General features: G+C 41.7%; 2 long non-coding RNA genes across 2 annotated transcripts in view; both read left to right on the plus strand.

Annotated features, from left to right (window-relative positions):
• Positions 1–14,833, plus strand: part of LOC129736420 (uncharacterized) — a 28,049-nt gene extending 13,216 nt beyond the window's left edge. Inside the window, exons 3-4 of the long non-coding RNA XR_008732996.1 lie at positions 4,591–4,654; positions 14,687–14,833. This is a non-coding gene — a long non-coding RNA (uncharacterized LOC129736420). The remainder of the gene's footprint in view (positions 1–4,590; positions 4,655–14,686) is intronic.
• Positions 14,834–15,079: 246 nt separating this feature from the next.
• On the plus strand, positions 15,080–22,278 carry LOC129736305 (uncharacterized). The gene is made up of 3 exons (XR_008732674.1): positions 15,080–15,182; positions 19,556–19,725; positions 20,281–22,278. It is a non-coding gene; the product is annotated as an uncharacterized LOC129736305 (long non-coding RNA).
• Positions 22,279–23,510: the final 1,232 nt, after the last annotated feature.

Here is a 23,510-nt window from a genome sequence, read left to right on the forward strand (position 1 = left end):
TTAGTGAACTAAACTGAGATTTTTTGCTCTGCAGCATTTATTCCCCAAGAATGGTGAGATCTACCATACACCTTGCTCCTGCTTAGACAAATATATTTTGAGTATGCTAAGACACAGACAGAGCAGTTTATTTGTTTGGAATGCCTCATTTTTTGGCCAAGGTGCCTGGTGAATGTGTACCTTGCTTACTTCTGTTTTGTGATCATGCAGGGATAAAGCAATTAATAAATGGCATTTACTTGGCCTAACAGCTAACAGTCAATGTTAACATATGACAGTGTGTGAAACTGCATTCACGACAGTGCCAGTTTGTTTAAGATTTCCAAGCTCTAGGTAAGGTTTCTGAGTCATAGCAAAGAATCTCAAAGATCTTTCTTTAAACAATGCTGGTTTAATCCTACTGTCAAGTACGGCAGGTAGCAGCAAAGCTCAGGGCCTAATATACAGGTGTTCCCCTCCAAACAAGCATATTTCTCCAGTATTTGGGATCATTATAGTTTTCCTTAGGTCCTTATGAAAGGCACCTCTTCCCCACTTCATTTAGGCAGTACCAGCAAGTGGTGGGATAGTATCTACCAAAGGACATAGGTGCTAAAATGTTGGATTCTCATACAAATTTTGTGTGGTCAGAAGTAATTGTAGAAGCACAGAAGTAAGTCATACCCCTGAGTTACTTCTCACTGTCCCCCAACTATGAAATGAGCAGGGATAAAGCTGAGCTGTTTTATATGCCCTGAAACAGCCAGCAGAGCACTGCTGAGGGCTGAAGGCACAGCAGTTTTATAAACTGTTTAATTTCTTGGTTTAAGGAACAGTTTGTTCCTAGAATATGACCCTCAAAATTCTGGCACACACACTCTGAAAACACCTATGAAGTTTTCTTGGATTATAAACGTTTTGATTATAAATGCTTTTTGTTGCCTCAAGCTGCCTGGGGTTTTTTTTAGGAAGGAATAGCTTAGTCATTACTGCAGGTCTGCAAACATCTCAAACAAGGTATTCTTCCTCCTCAGAGGTCTGAGTGAGAAAGGATGCTCAGAGCGCACCAAGCACGCGTGGCTTCATTCAGAACACGGCTCCCACTGCTCCTGTTAACAGCTGCTGGAAGGGTAATGGTGCCTTCCCTCTCACGCTGTAATTCAGTAGCCTGTTGTCCAGAACCCTAGCAGCAGACATCTGGCTGTGCTTCTTGCCCTTGCTTGCAAGGATTCAAGTGACAGCTCCTGCCTCCCAGCTATAGCTGGACGCCCAAGCTGATATATTATGAAGATAAAATCAGCTTAGTGTTCATTCTTCACCAAGAAGGGAAAGGAGGCAACCCCCAACAGCACACTGCCTTGACTTGCAACAAAAGCAAGAAGCACAGTGTTTGCCCACCTGCAGCATAAGCTTCCTGTGGCCATAGGAAACGTGGGAAGGGATTATGGGCAGCACGTTGCATGTGGTTTAGCGACGCTCGCTCCAGAGGTTCCAGCCATCGTGATTATATTGGGTCTGAAATGGCAGACAGCATGCTACCTTAGCTGTGCTGGGCCTGCCAGCGCTGGAAGTTCTCCAAGAAGTCTTTTGGGGTCCTTACTGCGACACATTTGCTACCTTCTTAGTAACAGCCATACCTGTCATTAGGAGACAGTTTCCAAAAAATACCAGCCTTCGATTGTGTGCTACTTCAGGTACGATATCCAAATTACTCAGATAAAAGGCAGGCAGGCAGCCTTACTTAACTGCAGTATCTGTTATTCTTGGCATTTATTTCCTGCAGTTAACTGTTAAACAACAGCTGTCCCACTTTAATGAGCTTTAAAAAAAAGGTACAATGGCTCATTACTTCTGTCTTTCCTAACAGGTCCATTTTAGAGGCCCTCACTTAGCAGCTCTTATGATTCATGCCAAATGGAACTCATTTCCATGACTATTAGGATCATTTGCAGAGTGTTACACATAACACAACACAGGTTTGCAATGAACCCTCTCTGAAAGCTCCGGTTTTCTGCCATGGATTGCCTGTATCACAGCAGCACTGTGACCATGTGTGGATCTCTGTGCGTTAAAACCTAAAAGGTTAAATGAAAAGATCTACTGCCAAGAGAAACCTCTTATTTCTTGCGAACAGCTTTCTTCTTTTTAATATGTTAACTGAAATTGCATAATGGTAGGTGCCTTTGTTTTGCCCCTTATAGGACATGCTTACAATACGTCTCAAATAGAAAAGCCATTTCAGATGCTCGAGGAAGAGGAAATGCAAGTCTGCTGGGTTAGTCACAAAGAATTTTGCTCTCAAGTTTTAAAATGGCACAATCTCAACCAAATACGCTAACGCATAACTATTTTCAAGGCAGGCCAAGGCAAACACACAGAAAAAAAAGCATTCAGGGCTTCTGGGCTTCCCTCTTAGGATGGGGAAGAGGGCATTCAGCTCAGTGTAGGTTCTTGCACAGGGCAGAACTGCCCTGATCCTGTAACTGTCCCCAATCAGCTGGGGTGCATGTGACGGAAGGTTGTAACTAGTCAATACCGATGTGTGAGGAGTCGTCATTTTTTTCAGCCCTCATTCTTTGGTTTGGGGCAGCACAGCGCAGACTTTAACTTCACCTAGAGGTAAGACACACTGTGCATTTAAATTGTAAGCAAAGCCAGGATTGCAAGTCAACACAGACAGCAATAAGGAGGTGATTAGCATCATTAAAGGGGTTTACAAACTCAGGCTGAACTTTCTGCAATTACTTAATGAAACAAATTCACTCGTTTCTGTGAAATCTTTCAGATTGCCTCAATTAAGACTGAGGGGTGTGAATAAACAGCAAGTTGTGGGAAAAGGAGTAGTGAACTCTGACGCTGCACATCTGAATTAGACACTTTTAATCCTGCAAAGGATGTCCTAGATAACCTGTGGAGTTCCCTTCCAGACTTATTATGATGTTATCTCCCATGGTACTGGGACGGAATACAGGCTGCAGATTTATAGGTGAAAATGAAATACAGCGTTATCTTGGCCAACAAAGATTTTTTTCCCTTCAGCGTTTTTCCTGTGCTCTGTTAGCTTTTCACTGTGTTCCCCTAGAGCCTCCTGCTTGTTGTAACAGCCCTCACCAACGAGAGCTTTTCATTACACTCTTTCCCATAGACTGATCCGTTGCCCAGAGCAATAGCCTAAGCAAGTCAGGGGACTGAAGAGAGATCTAAAATTAAATCCCCGCGGAGAAACTGCCTTTGTTCTTTCCCAGAGAAATGAAATACGAGTATATGCTTTCCAGAAACAAAGGAACCTGTCCCACAGAGAAATGACATTGCTGCTGTCCCTCGCCAAGGGGACAGAGGACAGAACGCTGCTCCAGACTGCAAGAGACCCTGCTATGAAAGGCAAAGCGACAGTGCCTCACTCTGTTCCTCGCTGGGACCCGATGGCAGCGCAAGAGCCAAGTGGCCATTTTCCTTATTCTCAGGACATCAAGCAGAAAGCACGACTGCCATTTTGAAGCTCAGGTTTATTTAGGTTTCTCCTTTCTTTAAATTTCTGATTCAGATCCCATGCTTTCCCCACACAGATTGCTACATTACCGTGAAGCCTGCAACCTAGGCTAGTGGACTGCACAGGCCACTCTTCTGTGTGGCAAATAACCATGCTAGGAGAACCGTTCCTTTTCCACACAACATTTCTGGCAGAAGAGCCATTTTCCAGCAGCTTGCCAGGGGAAGGAAAGGGCCAGCAGAAGGGTGAGACCAGCCAATTTTTCCCTCTGGTTTAAGAACTACTTTTCTGAAGACCTGCATTTGTTGACAGGAAATAACTGAGAAGCCAAACAAAACACATACACCCCTCTCCCTCCCAGAGACGGCGACCAAAAAGCGCCCGTGCGCAAGGACACAGCTACCGACCCTCCTGCCGCCATTTTGGCGCCCCTGCCGCGGCTGTAGAACCTTCCAGAGCGCGGTGAGGTGCGGGGCCGGCTGGCTGGCCCGCTCCGTGCCCAGCAATGGGGAGCAGGCCGGGCAGGCCTGGGCCCCCTCGGGCGGCGCTTGTCTGGGCGGCGGGGCAGGCACCTGGGGAGGGCGGCTGGCTGCCCTCGGGCGGCTGAGGGGCTGCGGCTGCTTAATTCTCCGCTGGGGCGTTGGTGCTTTGCGCTTCATTTGCACCGATGTGAGCAGTCAGGCCTGTCCTAGGAGAGGTTGCTTGCCCCTAAACCCGTGGGTTTAATATTCTGAGTATGTTTGTGGTAGTAGAGTTGATCATTCAGGGTGGAAGATACTTATCAGGGACACTGCAGATTTTGATGAGTAATTAGCACAAATCTGTGCAAGGAATTAGCATTGTCTTAACTAAAAATATTGAATCCCTTGAACTGGACCCCTCAGGCTTCTGATGTTAAATTCTGTAGCGAAGTCAACTGCTGGCGCTGCTGAGTTTGCTTCCTTCATTTTGCCACCTGGCTTTCAGCTGGGTAGAACCAGCTTCTCACTTTTTATTTGAGAAGTGAGAAAACTGGATTGGGCTCCGTTTTTAAACCAGTAACTGACCTCTGCACAAGAATAAGCCTAGGTCTCTGTGGCTGAAATTCAGCTTGGTGCTTGTGGTTATTTTCTCTGTTCCAGGTGGTTGTGGGCTGAGCAGAACAGCAGCGTTGAAAACACGTGCAAGTCTGAGGGGCACCTCCAGGTAAGAGTTTACGTGGCGCTCGGCAGAGGCAGTACTGGGATCCAGCGGTGCTGATCTGGTCAGTGCCAAAACTGTAGCTGTTGGTCCTAGCTTGGTAATGTTGCAAGTGATTTGATATTCTTTCTGTCATTGTCCAGAAACAACATCACCTTTACTCCTGGATGTTTCAGAATAATTAGTGATGTATTGCTGATGTCCAGGAACCGGGGCATTTCAAATGAAAGCAAAATAGGGTTATGTGTTCCCTCCAGTTTCATCCTCCACCCCCAAGACTGTACATAATGTTTGGCAATTTAAATTGTGTAGGAGAACCAGGTATGTCTATGAAACCTAAAGTGAGTAAACTGTTGTGAATATGGGTTATGTTTCCTGCAAAGATACCCATGTGGTTGCTTTCTTAATAGTACAAGTTACCTTCCTGGAGGCTTACCTTGTGATAGGAATGTGGTTGCCATGCGGTAGTGGGAAATTGAAAAATCCCATTTTTTTTCTCATTTGGCCTCACTGCTTTACTTCTGAAGTCTTCTGCTACTTCTGCTGCCTCTGATTCCAGGTTAATTCTCTGTTGCCCTTACTGATTGTTATATACCAGAAAGTAAGGGAGAACCTTAATCTGTACAAGGACAGGCTGTAATGCAAATTAAAAGTTGCCAAGGGTTGCACAATGTTTTATAGAGAACTTGTTGAGGAACTGAGACCTGGATATTCGCCTTTGTTTAGAACAGGGTCATAATTCCTTTATTTTGGACTATTATTTTGTGACAGTGGCTTCTTTGTAGAGTGAGGTTGGTTGGTTGGTTGTTTTTTTAAATGGGTTTGAAACCAATTAATGGAAACAGGCAAAAAAGACTGCCCCGTGGACTGCCTTCCAGCCTTTTTTCTTTTGTAGGCACATTCTGCTTTCTGTAACATGGTAAATGTGATCAGAAAACATCTTAAAGCAAAGGAGGTTTTCACTGCCTTAGTGCTACCTTCCCTTGGTTTTGGAGCTAACAGGTGTCAAACTTGGAGGGAGAGCAGTTATGAGGACTGGTTCTTTGTGATACTGGCCCTTAACAGCAGGTGTGGAAGCGCGCTGACAGTCGAGCTGCTTAGCAGCTGGAAAGTACTGTACAATGCCGACTTCTTTGCTGAAGTTGGATGTCATGTACGATGAAGCAATATGAAAATACATGGTGCCAGGCTTAGTCGTAATGTTATTCTTCCCAAATTGGCAGGTTTCTTTATGTCAGATTTCCCATAATTTCCCAGTGTTGTTCCAGGGAGGGGAAACATGTTGGAGCAGGACAGTCAAAAGAATGTGTTAGGAACCTAAAAGTGTCTTAGTGGATGTAGTGGAATGAAGCTGGGTTAATTAGCATTGATAATATACAACTGTGGGCTGGCTTCAGGGGCGGGGGCTGGCCGATGTAGATAAGGTGCAGCTGTGGCTGGTTCTGTTAAGTGGTTGAGAGCCAGCGAAGAGGGAGCAGCCAAGGAAGAAGCAGAGAGAAGAGAGAGAGTGGGCCCTGGATGAGGCGAGACAAGGAGAAGGCAGCAGAGGGACTGTATGAAGAGTGTGCTGGATGAGATGGTAACAGACCTTGTTGCAGTGTGATAGTTTGGAGAGTGCTGTGACAAGTGGATCCTGTGGGATTTCAATTGGAGCTCTGGCGAGGCAGGAGGTAGTCGTTCTGTCCCATGGAGCAAAGCAAAAAGACCTGTTAAAAGCTACCTGACGCATTAGATGCTTTGTACTTCATCAGTTTATTGGGTTTTGTACTTTTTTTACTCATCACCCATGATGCTGCTTGTACAAAGTAATTCTGGTTAGCTGTAGGTTTGCTCCTGCTGGGAACACCAGCAAATTTGAGGAAAAGAGCTTTACTAGCTATGTGTAAGTCTAGAACAGCTGGCAGAAAATTGGCACATCTTGTTATGGGAAGATCAGGAGAGATTGAAATGAGGTGAACCCCTTCGTGTAGTTTCAGGCAAGACTAAGTATGTAAGAATATCTTTGTGCCACCTGGGAGTACCTGAGTACTTTATCATGCTAGACTGCTCTGTTTGTGCTGGACATGACATCTCGGTAATTCTTACATGCACTATTGCTACAACAAAACTTGTTTCTTTTTCTGGTGGTGCTGTTTTCCAATTCCTTTTTCACAGTGTACAAGCATTTGAAAGAAGAGATTTCTTGAAGTATTCTTGAGAGAGCGGAAACAAGCAATAAAAGCTTGCTTTCTGCTTCCATCTGTCTAATTAGAGTCAGATCTCTAATGACTGGTACCATGAGATGTAGTCATTTTTGTTTGGGTTCTGATCTCATGCTTCTTATGACCTACTGTAGCCCAGAACTGGCACAGATACATACATTAAAGGATGTGCTGTGAATTTGTTCAGACTTTTGTCAGTGGGTATTCCTGTGGTGGCAACCAGCCTACAAATTCCTGATATGAGCTGTTGCTTCTTTGAGCTGTGACAGTACAGATCTTTGGCAATCTCTCAAATGTTACTCCTCAAAGCAAACAATTCCTCATCTAGCAGGATGGGTATACAGTCTCACTGGGGCTTGGAGTTACTGTGCACATTGCCTAGGCATTTTGGGCAACTGGGACTTGGTTTTGATTGACTCGTGCTCCCAAGATCTTTGGCTGGGCCTCAGAGCTCAGTTAAAATGGTTACTTTTGGTAATAAACTACTAGCCACGAGGTCAGACTGGCCAACTTATGGGGACAATACCTGTAAAGTCAGGAAGCCTATATGCAGTTCTGAGGAAAAAACGTCACAAATTGAGACAAACGGAGGGATATTAAGTTTATGTGGAGTATACTACTTGTTTCAGGCGATGTTACCAGGTACCTTCAATGCAGGAGGATAGGATTCTGCCTCTGGAGGGGGCCAATACTGACTTGTACTTTTCCTCCAGCCACTGCCTCTGAGGAGATGGATCTAAACAGGGCTTTGGCCACTTTACACTACAATCTTTTGGCCATCTTCTCGTGGGGTCCTTTGCCACAATATGTGGTTATTTTTAAGTGCCCATCCAGAACAGCACTGTGATACCTGACCGTGGCAAGTGGAACCTTTCTGGTCCTTTCAGAGAATTTCATTTACTGCTTGTAAACATTTATGGGTCCTGTGGAAACATTAATCAGTGTCAGGCCTAATCTGTGCACTTCTTTCCTCAGGTCTTGGCTTTGTTAGAGAATCTGCTTTATTTTGAAGGAGACTTTTGTGTACAACAGGTGCACAGTGTCAGGTGGGGAGAAGACTAAGAGGGATCGCTTGGGCAGTATCGTTATATTAATACTTCTCACTTCCAGATGGGAGCTCCTTGTTCTCTCATTAGTTTCTTTGCTATTAATACCATTCCTGTTCAATTTCTGTACACATTCCAGAAGCCAATAATGATAGTAAACCACACTTCCACGTTATTCACCTGACCAAATGCAAAACAGGCTAACAAAACTTGGTGGAATTGCAAATAAGCAGTTTTACACTGTATATAAATAAAACCTGTGAGAACTGACTCTTCTGTTTCTTCGTTATAGAAAGGGCAATGGAACAAGTTCCATCTTGTTTGACTTTATAGTCCTGGCATTTATTATTAATGTGATGTTTCTGGCCACAGTGTGCCAAAGGCAGCAATGTGCATCCCTGACGATATGGACTTCAAGTACTAAAGATCATAATTTTGACATTTTTTCCTTGTTATGTTTTATTTTTCGATTATTCTGATATATTTTACCTTAGGTTCAAAGGAAAAACAGGCCATTTACAAATGTTCCTGTAAAGCATGCATTTCAGTGGCTGTTCTGAGCCTTTCTTTTGACTCTGAAAGGTAAATAAGCCAATGTCTTCAGAATGCTTCATCCTTATAAAAAATTCATATCTCTAGTTCATCTTCTGTTGTATTGCAGATATGGTTGTAGTCAAAATGGAAAAGTAATTGCCTTTTGTAGCCTGTTTCTTACTTGGCTTATTCCATCAAGCATTTTAGTTAAAGAGCTTTCAGGAAATTTGGAGAAGGCTTGGGACTCCAAGCATGCTGAGACTTAAACTTAGTGGCAGAGCAGCTACCTGGAAGTGACTGCTGAAGGCTGCCAAAGCAGCATTGCCAGGGTGGGAGTTGCTGCTGTCAGTCCATTAAGCACAATGTTACTGTTACTGTTCTGTGGTTGTGGGGCCTCATCTTGCAGTATTTAGTCCTTTGCTGCTGTTTCTGCTATCAGACTCCCAGTATGGGAATTCACCAAGAAGAGGGTTTTAAGAATCTCTGTCCTTCTAAAACTTGCTGGGAGATCAGTCAGACTGGGGCTAGGAATATTAATGATTCAACTTTCTCCTCTGAGTTTATTATTTTTTCCACTTTCCTGTTTGTCCTAGTCTGCCATACCCTTTGCACTTACGATGCAGCTTAGGATTCAAGTTATTTTCTTGGATTGCTCTCTCACTAAAGTGTAATGGGTTCGTTGCCCTATAACATACAGGTTTTTCACTTGTCCTGTGTGAGTGACATTCATCAGGTCACTACAAATAAGGATGCATGTCAAGCAGTTCCCTCTATAATATATACAGAAAACATTGTGAAGGCATTTTAACAGCAAAAAATGCAAGATGCAGAGATAAATTTCACCTTTTAGTATGAAAACTGACTTCTGCTGTACAGACTTAGGTCAGAGTATAGACCAGTGATGGGGTATGGGCTTTTACTCTTTTGCACCATTTCCTTGCAAGCACTGAAGTACAGATATAAAGAGGTCAGGTTGGAGCATCTGGCTGTTTTGGGGGTCCCATGACACCGCTGAATACATTGTATTGATTTAGAACGACTTTTTCCTCCAAGTCAGGTAATCAAGAAAACAATGTTGTTAAAAGTTGATTCTGCTGACAGTTTGGTACTTCAAAACAAAGTTGAGGACCAGATTTTACAGGGTATTGTGGTAGCCACAGCTTGGAATGCTGTTTTGATTGCCGGTATAATTTTTCTTCCTTAAGCTGGTCCCACAGCCTTACCCATTTCAGTTTTGTGTCTTGTAGACCAAAAAGACATTTTTGTAAAACTGAAGGGGTTCAAGAATATATTCTTGGACTGAAAAATCACTCTGTGTAGACTTTGCTGCTTTACTTGTCTGTAAAGTATTTACTGTGCTGCTAATATAACCATTGTCCATTTTGAAAAGGCCATCCCACAAGTTTTGAGTACTTGCAACTCTCTAAATACTGTTTCAATATGAACAAGAACAATGTGCTGGTCCTTTGGTGCTCCCTGGAATTATCTCATTGATTTAAATGGCACTTCTGGTTAGAAATGAATTTGTATGACCAGGTCTGTAACTTTTAAGCATGGCCCTGCAGATATTCGTGGACTGTACTGTTATGCCAGTTCTACATAAGCTGAGATGTTCTAAGCATTTATAAGCCAATAAAATGAGCTCGTTAAGCTGGTTCTGGTACAGAAGACATGGCCTTTCTGGTAGCTCGTAAACCCCTTGGAGATGTTGTGTTAACATTCTGTTTGCAGGCTGAACACAGCCTTTGGGAGTATTACATTACGCCAGCAGTACAATCCATCTAAGGACTTACTGCCATACTGGTTTGATAGTGGCTATAGTCATAAAAAGGATACAGGATAGTGACTGGAACATGACTCTTTGGTACTGAACAGGGATTTGTGGTTTCATCTTTGCATTATCTAGCGTATGTATGTTGAAAGCATTTTAAACTGCAGGCCGATCGAGGCTACACAGGGGCTGAAGAGGGCTATCCCTCTTCTGTCTCCAAATAGTGCTTTGTTCAGAGGAAAAAGTTAAGATGTGAGCACCCTGCGAAGTGGGTTATTGCTGTATTGATGATTTCTTTGCACTCTTTCAAACTTCCTAGGTATCATATTAGAGGTACTGTTGTGACACTGTAGGAGTAAAGTGATTTGGAAGATTTGCTGCAATGAGCCAAACACTTGTTCTGAGTGTTTTCTGGCTCTCCTGTTGAAGTCTGTAATACAGTTTCATTGACCTCGATTACTTCAGTCTGAAGAAGCAGCTTAAAAACCTGGACTACATTTAGCAGAGTTCTCCAGGTGGACCAGGGTTTTGTCTTGGGGAACAGGTGTATGCCGTTCAGCAGTCATGTAATCAGGGACAGACTATCCCAGCACGTTGTTAGTGTGTTACGCCTTTCAGCCACTTTAAAGAGTGTACTGTTAGGAAACCAGTATGTGCAAGAAAATGGCACTTTTTTGTTTACACTATTAACGACAAAGGTGTTAGCAAAGTCCAAGAGCATACTGTAGCAGATCTGCTGTTACTCTTGCTCTGTTACATATGATGTCACTTGCAGGGTTCTTTCAGTGCAGTGTATTGCTTGAATACATGTAGCACTCGGTGAGAAATGAGTACTGGTACTGAAAAATTAATCGGAGGTTAGCAAAGGGCTCTCCTTCTGGAAGAAACTGCCGAATTCTGAGTTGGAGATGTCAATACCTTTGTCGATCAGTGTCCTACTTTAATTGGCAAAAGGTATATGCTACTTTGGAGGCGGAGGTCAGGTCTAAAAAGATTGTACCCTTTTAAAAACAGTATTATAAGGAAGCATCATCTGTTAACCCTTGAGATGTGGCCTGTTAAAGGACTAGGCAGTCTAGTAAAGAGCAGTTTTTCATTATATCCTATTACATATGATTCTGAGTGGAGAGGTGATCCACCCATGTCACCAGTATAATCTCATTCCACTGAAGCACAAACCCTGTTGGATGCTATCGGAGATGGGGAATGGGATAAAATCTGTTTCTGCTCAGTAGATCAGTCCAGTGGTAGTGGTCTGCACTGTACTGGGACACTGCAGCTGTTTTCAGCTGCTGGGATTGAAATTTTTTTGGGTCGTCTTATGGAATGGATCTGAACACTTCCATGCATATCTCCAGAGAGAATGTGTATTTGGAAAGGAAATACAAGATGGAAATAGATGTCACCAGCTGGATTTAAATTTTGTGTATTTTGTGAACTACTTTCTTTGTGATACAGTGTACAGTAAGCAATTAAAGTTGCTCATTGTCTGTAAACAGGACTAAGATTTTGTGTCCTGCTTCATAGGATTGTTATGAAGCTGTGTATGTGAAAAGAATACTGAGTTCCTGGTTCTTAGATGCAGATTTTTGATATTGTGTACTTTATTTTCCATGAAAATGGGGACTAAAATTACAATAAAGTAGAATAATCGTTCTGCAAAAAAACATGAGAAATGTGAAAGTGAGGTGCTCTGACACTGTTGGAATAAAATGGGGACGTAATAGCTTTGGAATTAAGGTAAAGCTTCTCTGCGTGGGGAACTGGTTCTTTCTCCTTGTTCTGGACCCATCACTCCTGTTGCATTTACTGAAGAAATCTGTTCAGGTGTTGTATATGAAACTGTGTGTCACAGTCTGGCCAGCTATTGCTTACTTCGTGATCTGTACAGTTTTCAAAAGCTGCCTTTCTGGCAAAACATAAACCAGCTTTTATAAAAGGACATGCTACTGAGAGCAGTTGTTATCTTGGGAGTTTCTGCTTTCTTTCATCTCCTGCCAGTCTTTACCTTTTCTGTTTAAATGTTATCTGCTGCTTAGTGTTCTCATTTTCAAACTACAGGGAACACTAGTCTCTCTCCATAAGGCAAATGAACTTAGCAGTAGACTTGGTTAGAGTTTTTTGAGATGGAAATCGGAGGGCAATTTGTGCTCTTCTGTTTAGAACTCCTGTAGTTTTAAGAGCATGTGAGAGCAGTCACTGCAGCAGAAAATCCCAGTGTCGGTGGCAGTCTCCTGGGAAATCAGAAATCCAGGCTAGTGCCTGCTTTCCCAGATTCAAACTCAGATGTTAATTTGAATTTGCACAGGTCACAGTGATCTGGGTAAGTGTTGGTTATTGATCATTCTTGTTAGGACAACTGGAAGTTACAGCCTTCTGCAAATTAAAAGGGTGCCTACTGGAAATGGAGATTAGTATAATAAGTTATGGACACTTTGAAATTTATTTACAGGATCCTGTTTTTTTCTGTCCCCATTTAATTTATTTTTTTTTTTCCATAGCCTGGGTTCTGTTTTCTTCAGACCCCATTTCAGGTTTTTTCCATAGTCTCTGTATCCTGCACTTTGGTGGAAAGCAGGCTAGGCTGTTACACAACACCCGTTTCCACAGCCAGTATCATTCTGCCTATGTCCTTTCTGTCCTTCGTGGTAGACTGCGTCATCCACAACAGCATCACCTTCTGGAAAAGGTTTTCCCCTCCTAAGCATCAGGGGTTTTAGATTTGTTAGTGCCATTGTTAGTTCTGCAACTCGCTTCTTGGGACATGCGAGGGGACCTGGGCTATCGTATGTTACAGATCTTTTCCTTTTTGTACATTAAGTTTTCAGAGTCTGTGCTGCAATTCAGATCTGGTGGGAGGTTGGAAACCTTACTTTATGTTGTGTTTGAAGAGCACATAAAATTCTGGGCCATATAGTGTACCACTGCATACGTTAACTCAGGCTGTGCTTTCATTTACGGCTATATCCAGAGCAAACTACTTGGGGGCTGAGGAGAACAACCAGCGTGGGGCATTGGAACTGGAAGCATGAGAGAGGGAAGAAAGAGACACCCCCACCCCCACCCCACCCCCAAGGTGGAACAGGCCAACAGGCCTCTCTATTTGGTAATAGACATGAAGGGAGAAGAAACTGCTCTTCCTCTTAAATCATTCTGTACAAATGTCCAAGTACGAAAATATTCTGTATGTTTTTACAGTTGGTGTTTCTTGCCTGTGTCACAAGTCAGTTTAGGCATACATGTTTTTGTAGGTTAGGAATTATTCTGTACAAGAATAATTACTTGTTAACATAGAAACTGTATCACTGCTGTGTTACAGAAGCAGCTACTTTCAAATGAATTGTGTAGTGTCCAAGAAATAAATCAGAAGACTTTAAGCTGTGTGAATGTCTCCTTTATTGGTATCAGCTGATAAGCTGAGCTGCTCAAGTAACTTGCTGCAGCATCTTGGAATCGCAGAATCCTGGAATGGTTTGGATGAGACCTTTAAAGATCATTTAGACCAAACCCCTTGCCATGGGCAGGGATGTTTTTTGCTAGATCAGGTTGTTCAAATCCTGTCCAACCTGGCTGTGAACACTTTTTGGCATTCAGAGCTTCTCTGGGCAACCTGTTCAGTATCTTGCCACCCTCATCATAAAAATTTTCTTTTAATGCAGTCCAGGATATGATTAGCTCTCTGGGCTGCAAGAGTACATTGCCAGCTAATGCCCTATTTTTCATCCACCAGTATCCACAAGTCCTCCTCAGCAGGGTTACTCTCAATCCCTTCATCCTCCAGTCTGCTTTGGTCTTGGGCATTGTCCCAGCCTACGTGCAGTACCTTGCGCTTGGCCTTGTTGAACTTCATGAGGTTTGCATGGGCCCACTCCTCAAGCCTGCCAAGGGCCCTCTGCGTGTGGCCTCCCTTCCCTTTAGCAAATCGCCTGTACCCCTCAGCTTGCTGTCATCTGCAAACTTGCTGAGAGTGCACTTGATCCCACTCTATGTTGTTGATGAAGATACTAACTAGTACTGGTCCCAGTACGTACCCTTGAGTGATATTACTTGTTACTGGTTTGCACTTGGACTGTAACTCTTTGGACATGATCATCCAGCAACTCCATATCCATCAGTCATCCATCAAACCCATATCTCACCAGTTTAGTGGTAAGAATGTTGTGGAGGATCATACCAAGGGCCTTACCAGAAGTCCAGGTAGATGACATCCTCTTCCTGTCTATTGATGTGCTCCATTGTAGAAGGTCACCTGATTAGTCAGGCTTCAGGTGCTTCAATTTTATTCCTGTACATAAAAATCTTTTTTTTTTTCTTCCATGTTTCTACTTTGCCTCCTGCCTACAACCCAAGGAAAAGGTTGGGACTCAAAGTGCTGTGTGAGGCTTTATAGCCTTGATTTTGGCAGAGCTCAGATTATACAGTTTTTAATTAGCTCTTCTAGAGTTTGAGAGACACTGGTAAGCTCTCTTGTCGTCTTTTCTTTTAGGTTTTTCCCTAGTATTACAAGATCTGCTCTGGTCAATACTGTTTTCTCTGGTCTGAATAATACGACAGTGTTTCCAGTAGCAATTGGTCCTATTCAGTCAGGGAAGAAGTGAAATGAGGAGATGGACGGAGTTCCCTGCTGGGTTCAAGTGTTCACAGGCAAGCTGTAGCTCAGAGAATATCGTGCTTTTGTCTGACACCAAAACTTGCTGCAAGGTTCAGATTTGGAGTGTGACAATTTTAGGCGTGTGAATAGTTGCATCTAAACAACGAAAAAAGTTGGGAGCATTTCCTTAACTATATAGCTAAGTGATGCCGCATGCTTGACATCCAAGTGCCTAACTTGTCCTTTTCCTCTTTTTCTACAGGGTAGCTGTGGCCAGATGGTAGAGATCTTGCCCCATAATGCTGCACCTGGGCACTGTCTGTGAGAGTGCTAGTTGTGGTGGGCCAATGTGAAGGACAACTGTGCTAAGAGAGAATCTGGAAGCTACTAGGTACTGTTCCAGCTTGTACCATGCCCCTGTTTCGTGTATGGATGTGGTCAGCAAGACTGCTTTGTAGCCTGAGTCTGTTTAATGTGAACATGTGCTGGTTTTGGCTGGGATAGAGTTGATTTTCTTTATGGTAGCTAGTATGGGTCTGTGTTTTGGATTTGTGCTGGAAACAGTTTTGTTAATGCAGGGATGTTTTCATTATCGCTGAGCAGTGCTGACACAGTCAAGGCCTTTTGGGCTTCCCACCCCACTGTGAGTACGCTGGGAGAGGGGATGCAGCTGGGACAGCTAAACCCAGCTGACCAAAGGGATATTCCAAACTGTGTGATGCTGTGCTCGGCATATAAAGCTGGAGGGAAGAAGGAGGCAGGGGGCTGTAGGGAGCTACAGCGTTTGTCTTCCCAAGTAACTGTTAAGCATGATGGAGCCCTGCTTTCCTGGAGGTGGCTGAACACCTGCCTGCTGATGGGAAGGGATGAACGAATTCCTTATTTTGTTTTGCTTGTGCATGCGACTTTTGCTTTCTCTGCTAAACTGTATATCATCCCACGAATTTTCTCACTTTTACTCTTCTGATTTGGTCCCCCATGCTACCCGGGGGAGTGAGCAAGTGGCTGTGTGGTGCTTAGTTGCTGGCTGGGGTTAAACTGTGACAACATTCAGGATGTATCCATCCTGAGCCATGGAGACTGATGTGTCCGAGAGCGGGATTTAAGCTTATTGCGTCTGAAGCCTAAAACAGGGATACAGAAGACCTGTGTTCAAATAGCTGTGAAGTTCACTAGATGTTCACAGTCACTCGGTGCTACCACTGCTCAGACTTCACAGAGCCTTAGTTAGAGGCACCAGGGTGTCTGTGTTGCTGGGTATGCTTTAGGTATGTGTATGCACAGAAGACTGGGAGCTAGAGGCTAGTATCTATGATACAGAGCTTATAGAAACACTGATGGAGACAGACCAGAAAGAGTAAGAAAAGCTTTATGTACTGAAACAAGATTCTTTTATTTCGGTGCAGTACAAAGAAATAGGGCTTACTTTGCTTTGAAAGTACTGAAACTGAAAAATGATGCAGATGAAATACATTTGTGTAGTACTAGGAATCCTTGGATATCAAAGCAGTGAAAAATGGTTGCTATGATGCTGCAGCATTAAAATAAATATTTACATAGCTTTAAATACTGGATTACTTCCTTGATTTAGTGTTATATCATTGATAACTTTGTTTCCAGCAGTGTAAGATATTACCACTGACGGTGCTGTCTTAGCAGTCTTTCAGCCAGTGATTTCCTTGCATTTTAAAATGCACTGGTACAGCAGCAGCACTCTGCACCAAGCCGCTGCTCCAAAACCTCAGCAAAACCAAAGTTGGCCTCTTCTTATTTTCTGAAGAATTAATCTGATCCATTTTGTTGATTATATTGAACTTTGGTTACGTGTAGTAACACTGTAAGCAGTGGGCCCAGTTCACAATCAGATAACATGAACTCATTGTATTAAGGTCATGAGAAAGCATTAAGGAAAAAAAAAACCAAACAAAAAAACCACTGCTACATTGTCATCCTGCAGCACCAAACAACAGCAGCTCAGGTTTTGATGTTTTCAGTTAGAGTACTATTTTTCAACTTGAACCAGGACAGGTCACCTGTTTTCCTAGTAAATGTAGATGAGTTACATTTTCAAAGGTATCAAAACATACTGACATAGTGGTTTGCAGCGGAGTCGATAGCCTCATTTACAGACTCAGTGATTTTTTTAAAAAATAAGTAAACATTCATTACACAGATATTGCTGTGAACCAAGCCCATTGTCTAAAGGAAGCACATTTCTTGCCAAATTAGAAGTCTTTACGTAAGAACATGTTTTTATTATGGATTGGAATAGCTGCTGTGTAAGTTATTAAAATCATGTGTCTTCCTGCCTGCACTTTGTACCAACACAAAAAATGGATAAACATGCAGTAAAATGTAGCATCATTTAGAAAATAATGTGTAAAAAAAACCATTCAGTATCTTATATTAAAGCATTTACACTGCATAGGCATCATATAAGGATATAGTATAATAAAACTCATCAAATATACAAGCATGCAGCAGTTGCCTTATATTCATAGTTCTAGAAATGACCACACTGATTTCCTCAAATATAAATTGGATTATCCAAAATAGAGTTTGCAGCCACTCTCCTTTACAGTGGCAAACTATGTTCTGGTGTGCATTGCAGATACTGACCTATATAACAGGCCTAAGCTATGCCGCTGTATTGTACACATCTGTGATAAATACGGTGTTCTGAAATAGGAAGGGTAGTGAGAAGTTATCCATACTTCTCATGGTAGATCTTGGAGACTACGCAGTGCTTGAATTGAACAAAATATATAAGCATATTTATTGTATTCTCCTTAGAGAGTAACACTGCACCTTGCCACATATCTAGCTACTGCATAAGCTGGCCATGCAGTTTTCAAAATAAGTTTAGACAGATTTTTCTACTTGATATTTTATTCCATCAGAAGAGGTAATAGTAGTAAAAATTATATAGTACATATCCTTTTTACTCTGCAAACTTCACAAAGGACTCCTGCCACTTTTAGGTTGTGTAGGAAAATACAATGCAGCGCCGAAGTCACACTCAGAGATTTAAAATATGTTTGCAGAGAGGTCTTCTTTCTTCATTTACTCTTTTGAAGGTGGTGGTGTTATACATGATGGTAAGCTTGGACCATCTGACTGTCTCAAGATGACAATACCCAGATTACATCCCCTCTGTGGCCGAATGCCACTTGGAGGGTGGAGTTGAGGTCTTGTGGCTTTGAAGTTGTCTGTGGTTTTGACTTGCTCATTATTGCCTGGCTTGGCAGGTTAACCTGGTATGTAACTCTAGAACAATCGCGAACAAAATACCTGGAGGCGAGGCTTGTGTTGTGCAAGGTTTGCAAAATCGGGCTCTAGAGCCCGGTACAGGTTTCAGACGTGCCAAGGCGATACTGGATTGAGGAGTATGATTTAAACCCCTTTCCCCGTCCAGGTATTTTTCCAGTAGTGCCTGTATTCTGCTTTTGCCCTGACTGCCCTTGTCTTCGTACGTAGTAATTTGTGTGTCTTTGAACAACATGTGCATGTACTTCCATCTTCTGAGCACTTTGGGTAAAGCTAGTGGAGATAACCTTGTAGGGTGTTACAGCACCAACAATGCAAGTTGCAGGGATTCATCCCTGTGTATGAAGCCGCAAGGGATTCAGAAACAGCATGTTGGACATAGCTTGACAAAGAAAAAGACAAGAGGCAGAGGGGGAGATAATGGAAACATTTGCCAAAGAAAAAGGGGAGTGAGGAAAGGGAAGAGAGAATTGGGGCAGTGGTTGCTGCTTTTTTTTTTTTTTTTTTTTTTTAAATTATAATCCTCTCTGGAATGTTTAGTTCAGAGAGAAACATTGCCCTTTGTTAAATAGTGAGTTTTGGCACACATGTAACATGGGAATGAAAAGGAGATGGCTTTGGTATGTGCTATCAGAAAATGTTACATTAATAATGTACTTCTGTGCTGTGGCCAGGAGTTTGCTTTTGTAGTTCCTTATTTCGAGACTCTGTGTGTGCATGTTCCTATTTTCTAGTAAAGGATATGTGGCCCTTTCCAGAAAGAGCTGTACTATTTCCTCAGTCTCATTTAAGAGTAGAACAGCAGTGGAGCAAGTATTAGAGATGTTCCACGCTATTCTGGCACAGATACTCATTTTTCCTTTGAAGATGTGTCTCTGCATGTACATGTGTGTGGAACATCAGCTCTGTATTTGGAATCTGATACAAGGCCACTTGGAATCTGAGATGGATATGGGGCCATTTGAATTCTTTTATTGTATCAGCTGGTACTTGGAAAATGGGTTTACAGTTTATTTTAGTTGGCTCGCTTGCTGCCACAGATGTCGCTTTTCTGTCTGTCTCCAGACTTGCTCACTAAGATCTCTGTGGTGACATCTGAAGAAACAAATGCTGTAAGAAGTGACTTTTTTAAATGATTATTTGGCAATGGGGTCTGTATAAATGCTCACAGAACCCCATTTTTTTGGCCAGCCTTTTGAGCTGTATACATCCATAGATGGATATAAGACTTTGAATGCTGAAACCTTTGTACAACATACCAAAGCTAGTGGTTCACAGATTCTTCACTGCATCTCTGTCATATTAAGAGCAGCAGTTTAGATGTGGGGACTGTCCACAAACATAACAGCATTTTGGTTCATAAATTTCAACTTCATTTTTTCATTGGCAAAAGTAAGAACGCATTCTGGGTTTGATGCTGATTTCTTACGCGTTTTAATATTTGTACTAGGTTCTTTGGGTTCCTCACTGATCTGCTATTCATTTTTCCTTTCACAGGGAAAGTTCTTACCTAGTTTGGAAATGTCTTTGAAGAGCCTGAAGATTGTTAAAAGCAGATGGCACAGCTGTCTTGAGTATATTGAGGACGAGGAAAAGGAGCTCTCCTGAGAAGCATAAGTTTGCCACAAATAAGTTGGTTCTAAGCTGTGATCCCCAAGTTCCCACAGGTATGCACCACTTTTGAGAATTAATAGAAGTTGGATGAGTAAGACCTTTGCTTTCTTTAGATACAGCTCTATCTCTAGTAGCAACCTGGGCTATTCCTTGAAAAGAGGAGACAGTGTATTTCCCATTTTTACCTGCCTTTTCTACCCTCAAAGTGAAGAAATTAATTCAGTTGCTAGACACATGGGGCATTAGGCACGCATTTCTGTCATTACAAATCTGGTTGTATGATAAAGAATGGTTTACACTTGAATAAAGTGAGGCCGCCAAAAGAAGTATTCATATCACCAAAAGAACCTCTCTACCTGATTAAAAGTTGGTCGATTGTGCCTCCCTCCCGCCCGCCCAAGTCTTGTTTTCTTCCAGATTTTGCATATATCTCTCCAAGTGAAGAATTATGTGAGACACCTGGAATTATGTGTTTGACCTCATTTATACTTTTTTTTCTAGTATTGCATTAGGTGAGGGATCTCTCAAAGGGCAAAAGTGTGTTGAGAAGCCCTCAGTCTTCAAAAGCAGCAGGTAACTAAAAATACTTTATTTTCTTTGCTCCTCAGGCAACAGCAAGTGAAAACCTGGAGGGGGCTGATGAAGAAGCAGGAGGCAGAAGTGAGGGGACAAGTCAGATTAGGAGAACAGCTGTTTGACCTTTTGAAAGAAACAGCTGTCACTTCCAGAAGCATCCTGTTTTTCTGTCAAGTTTCAAGAAAAACACTGAATACAGGTACAGTGTCATTTGGAGAAATACAAATAAGGAATAAAGTGGAATAATTGAATACTGAGCATATCCACTTGCAAACATTTGTTAGCAAGTCGGTCAATAAAATGTTGTTCCACACACTTCCCTTTTGAAGAGCTTCTCATTTTATGTGTTATATGCTGTCTTGCATGTTACAAAAATGGGTGCATACCTTTAACATGAAGATTCCTTCCCCATTAAGTCCCTCAACGTTACACTTGAAAATAATTCCAGATTCTAAGTCATTTATGAACTTCACATAGTTAGCACTTTTGAGTGGATTTTTTTTTTTCATTTCAACATGGATAACTTTTCAAATTTGATTGCTTGATACTTGTGCTTACTTTTCACCAGTTTATTTAGTTCAGAATGGTATCTGTCTGACTTGAGGATATTTGAATATCGAGAGAATATATGCAAATGCTGCATATGATGTGAAATTTGCAGGCATGTGCTATGTTGTAAATCCTTCCTTATGTAGCACTAGACACTTGAAATGTGCAAGGAAGAGTCCCATTTCACATACTGTGTTACTTCTCAGTATCTGCTACACAGAAATTGATGGGCTCTTATTCATGCCAATTTCTTTTTTATTAAGCATAAACTTGTAATTGTTACAAGTTCTCTCCTCATTCTGAAAACAATCATGGGATTTGACTCATATGAAGAAAAGCAAAGTGGATGCTTAAGAAATTGTTTGGATTTTTGGAGGGAAAGGCAGAATGAGAACACAGCCCAGAGCTTTTAGGCCAGCACCCAGTCCATTAACTCAGTCTGATTCAAGCTGGTTTTCCTCTGCGGCTATTTTTGCCTCCTCCTCTCTACCTTTGTTTCATTTTATGATGTTGCGGGAGGGATGGATATTACTATGTGAGATGCAATGCCCACTATATGTTCATGCAACACCGTGGCAAAACATATAATATGTAGTATTTGTGTGTGTGGCCATGCAACATAAAGGAGCAAAAATAATCCACTGGAATGCAATAGTGGTGGGCCATTTTATTATATCTTGTTCTATTCTGTAGCCCGAATCAGCCATCAACCTTATTTCTGTTCGTAAAGGGAAAATTATCATGTTCGTTTTACAGGATTAAAAAGATTTATTGAGTCTTCCTGTAAAATTGCACTGTCGAATTTGTTGTCAAGAAAATAAAGCTGACTCCATTGACTGTAGCAGAATAATTTGCAGCCATAATTGAACTACGCTCTTAAAGTCTACTTTTAACAAGGTTTTCAGAAATAGGCTGCAGTAGCTTGACTTTGGTTCTAAGTCTATTTTGAATTTTAGCTAATGTTAGTGTGTTAATGCAGTAGTAGCATATGGATATGGAATAGAAATGTTATTTTCATGAAAACCCAATTTTATATTACTGTGTTGAACCACTCAATACATCCGGACTCTTCATTCATATTCTCTGTAAATTCCTGATCTTAAGATAATTCAAACACCATTCTCACAGACTCTTTCTTTGAAGCCCACACAGGGCTAATCCAAACAGGAGGTACAATAGAAAGCTCCACTGCATTATAAGACTGGAGTTTTATCTACTGACTTCAGCATTCAGAGAGTGTAAAGCACATGAGTTCTTTTCTTGTCTAAACTATTTTGAACGAGGTCTCTTTTACATGCTAGTTCGGCAAGCTTCTAAGGCATTTGTGCAAAGTGATGATGCAAGAGCAACCTGATTCAACACTGAGAAATTCATAAATAACATCCAGCAGTAATTACAGTGAAAAACTACAGATAAGAAAAGCAAACACTCCACAGTATCAGTTGAGCTACTTATACACTGCAGTGTTAAAAGTGGCATATGTTTACTGGTGCCTTCAACTCAGGAGGTATCATTGTGAATTTTAAATATACCAAGGATTCATTCTGGTTTTTACGTGGATTGTGATTAAAAAAACCAATAACCATGAATATATATGGAGAGAAAGGATAAGAGTGGAAGAAAACACAGTGCCAGAAATTACTATCTGGAAACATACTATACATGTAGTCAGTATTTCTGTATCAAAATGAAGAGTTAATTTTGAAGTCCAAAATGGTTTTAAGATAACTTAGCACTCTATAAGGCTATTCTCAGGAGTCAAGTGCATGATACTCAAGATGGGGATATTTGTAAAGGACTTCAGTTTGAAGAACTGGAATAGCCAACTGATGTCTTTACCATCTTGATGAGAAAGTCTGCGCTATTTTCAGTAAGTACACACTAGAGTCACAAAAACCCTCTAAATTCTTTGTCTGGATTTCTCCTTAGGTTAGGGTTAAGTGGCAGGTAACATTCACACAGAGCTTAGTTATTTCTATGCATGAAAACTCAACATAGTAGTAGAATTTAGGTAGCTAGTAGCATATAATGGGTACGTCTTAAACCTTAAAAGCATTGTGAGGCTTTTTTACCGTTTCTCTCTCCTCTGAATCACCCACAGAGCCTGGATTTCATACTAGCCCTGTGTTCCTGTATGGTGTAGAACTTTGTACAGCATAGTCTCAAACTCTATTCAAAGATGTGGGGGTTTGGTTTTGGGGTTTTTTTGTTTGTTTTTGCTTTTTTATTATTTTTGGTTTGTTTGTTTGCTTTTCTCAGGAAAAAAAAAAAAACAACAAAAAAAGACAGAAACTTGTTCCTGTCAAGGTACAGCTATGGCTGTTGTGCAGTGGCACATAAAACATACTTTTTTGGTCTTCCAAGGCAAGGTGAGAGTAGTTGTGGATATTAGTTGATGCTTCAGGCAGAACTAAGGGGTAGCTGGCCCAAAGCAACTTGAGACTTAATATGCAAGATTTGTAAAGTAGCTGCTGGGTGAGTTTTGGACTTCACCCTGTGCTTACAGGAATTTCTGTGGTTATGCTTTTGATGTCAGCCAGGTGTTGGGGGAATCCAAATTTTATTTATTTTTACACCTTTGAATTACTCTGTCATGCCATCGTGTTGTACATTAGTTGATAATGAAGACGTGAGTGATTTGTGAAATTTGGTTCTAGAACTGGGCTTGGATAAAAATGCTCAAGTGTAGACATGCTTGTGGTTTGGACCAACA

Source organism: Falco cherrug, chromosome 6 (assembly GCF_023634085.1).
Source record: "Falco cherrug isolate bFalChe1 chromosome 6, bFalChe1.pri, whole genome shotgun sequence".
NCBI lineage: Eukaryota > Metazoa > Chordata > Aves > Falconiformes > Falconidae > Falco > Falco cherrug.